This window comes from Prenolepis imparis, unplaced genomic scaffold (assembly GCF_030444845.1).
Source record: "Prenolepis imparis isolate NDT839.2.m4 unplaced genomic scaffold, iyPreImpa1.0 SCAF_90, whole genome shotgun sequence".
Taxonomy (NCBI): domain Eukaryota; kingdom Metazoa; phylum Arthropoda; class Insecta; order Hymenoptera; family Formicidae; genus Prenolepis; species Prenolepis imparis.
In genome coordinates this window covers 19,510-22,296 of record NW_028141248.1, presented here as the reverse complement: position 1 = coordinate 22,296, position 2,787 = coordinate 19,510, and positions in this window count along the sequence as shown.

Below are 2,787 nucleotides of genomic sequence, written 5' to 3'. Positions count from 1 at the left end.
TTCGCAAATGTGACATTGCGTGACGCTATGAAATTTTTCCCATTCATCTTGCGTTAATTTTGTCATGTGGACATTATCAGACAAAATACCCTTTACGCGATGCGCTAAATTTTTAAGTTCTTCGGCGAACCATGAAACGCAATCGATACTACGGCGAGAATTATACGCGGATAGTGAGTTGTCGTACGAACATTGCACGTAATACCCAACGCTAAATACCTCGTGATGTTGGGAGTATGACGCATGTTCCGGCGTCTTCTTCAGCACACACTCCAAGTCGGCGTACACCACGAAGGGAAGTCGCTCCTTTCTGTTGTAGTTGTCGAAGTCGAGCCACTTGTCTTTATCGCTTGGTAATCGGATAGCGCAGTCGTTCATTTCTCGACAGTCCGCAATGTGAGCCTCCAATTTTTCGCTCAAATTAAAGAAGTGCAAGCATCTGTAAAAGAAAAAAAAATTACAATTTTATTTACAATTTTATTTACAATTATTATATAATTTGCAATAAATATACATACCGATCGCAGATATATTTCTTGTGGTCATGTTTGCTCAGTTGCGTGCTGACAAGCCGGGATAGATTTTTTATATACGCGAAATGTCCAACGTTGTCGTCCTCCTCCACATACAGCATATTTACATGTTTTTCTCTCTTCCGATCAGTGAGCTGTATCGGAAGAATAGATAATTCCTTCTTCCTCTCGATGCCGTAGACGTTGATTGAGATGTTATTTATATGTTCAAATTTTTTTATTTGGTTTAACGTCATCGGAAACTCAATGTTTTGTAAATTTAGCACTGTCGTATAGTGCGGATATGACGATGTTCTCTCACTATATTTTGCAACTGGATGCAGAGCGGCCACCACTGACCATGCGAAACATGCATTGTCCGTTGATCGCACGTTCACCACCGCTCTCTTTGTCACAATTTCTCGCGACAAGTTTAGATAACACCCCGCGCGCATTGAATTATACTTGTTGACGTTGACCGTAAGATCGAGGATTCGTGACAATGCCCATCCGCTATCACGTTCCTGAAACTCTTCGAGAGACGCCAATGTGGATTCGATGACATGCCGCTCATACCACTCGTGTAAATCAGACGTGCGAAAGAGTTCATAATTTCGCGTGTTAATGTTTTTGTTGGCGCGCTTATCACCTGTCACAAACTCACCGTTGAACACAGTATTTACTTTTGCACAGTTGTGTATTTTTATAACATCTTGCACTTGCTCGAGTACTACACTACTAGCGTCTTCCAAAAATTGTCGCGGTTCGATATAGTCTGCGTTAATCACCGCACCTGTCAGTATCCGATTTTCGAACGCGGTATCGATCTCTCGCCAAACGAGTCTTCCCGTGTTATTATCGCCACTGTAATTACCACCACTGGGTATAAACTGTCTCTGCAATCGAGTCTTTGCACCCTCGAGTCGCGCGATTCTAGCCACCAAAGATTGTCTATTTCCAATCGAGAGTCGCGGACGCTTGTTACGGCTGTTTTCTTCGAGCAAATTGATAAATTCCTCGCAGCGCAGCGCCCATTCAAAATATTCGCCCAAGGTGGTGACTTGGCGGGACCGCTCCAACAAGTCGCGTTCGTTCTGCTCGATGTTTTCCATTATTTCTTTTATTCACTATTATACCACTAACACTTCTAATACAAGAAAGTAACCACTAAACTTTTTTCACCGCTGCATCTATGCGCTTTCAAATCGTACTATGGTTTGATGCGCTCTCATCCTCCTTATATATATTTCACCTAATTCTATCTCCTTTTCTAACATTTGGCGTATCTCAAAAGATAGTTTCCCGAGATATCGGTTTTATGGATAGAGGAGTAAGGACACAAGCTGCCGAACGTTGGCGCCGATACGTTGCATTCTTCCTTAAAAAATATTAAGAAAAATGTTTCGCTATCTGTTTACGACCGATTTTCTGCTAGGGTACAAAGCAGCCGAACGTTGGCGCCGATACGTTGCATTATTCCTTAAAAATTAAGAAAAAATGTTTCGCTCTCGTTTTTATGGGTGATTTTCCGCGAGGGTACAAGCTGCCGAACGTCAACGCAAATAGGTAGAGGCCTATTAAATCACGTTTAGACATATTCGTCGCAGCGTCGGCCCTAAAATCTTCATTCCTTTCCTAATGATAAAATGTCCATAAAATGAAAAACATAGTTTTAATGAACTCTAGAACGCTCCGTTGACAAGTTCGAGCAGCCGGACATCGGCGCTTCCATAATAAAATTATATTAACGAGGGTATAAAATTGTCAATCATCGGCGCTTGTTCTATACCTTTTTGGGGAAAATGTCTAAGAACCCTCATAAAAAAGTCGTAAAGATACCATCTACAAATATTGCACTCAGAAAACTCCCCCTCCTTTGTCGAAACATCCCCCTCCACCCGCGTGACGTCAGCCCCCGCGCCTACGAGATACCCCCGCCCCGCGTGACGTCATACCCCTCGCCACGGAGAACCCCCGCGCCCCGCACCCCCCTCGGAGCCCCATGGGTTAGAACCGGCATAGTATTACTACTGACGAATAGTATAAAAGCAGCGAATCTTCCAAGAACGCTCTCTATTAATTCCGCCTACGTCGTGGCAGTTACACACTTCTGGATCCTCGCATTAAACATACATTGTGACCATCGGGGCTCAACAACCAGCTACCAGTCAACCTACACCTTCGCCCACACCACTCGAAGGAACCATCGATCCTGAGGATCAACCTATAGCTGCCAACCCGCTCACCAAATAATATACAGCCAACAGTGCGTACT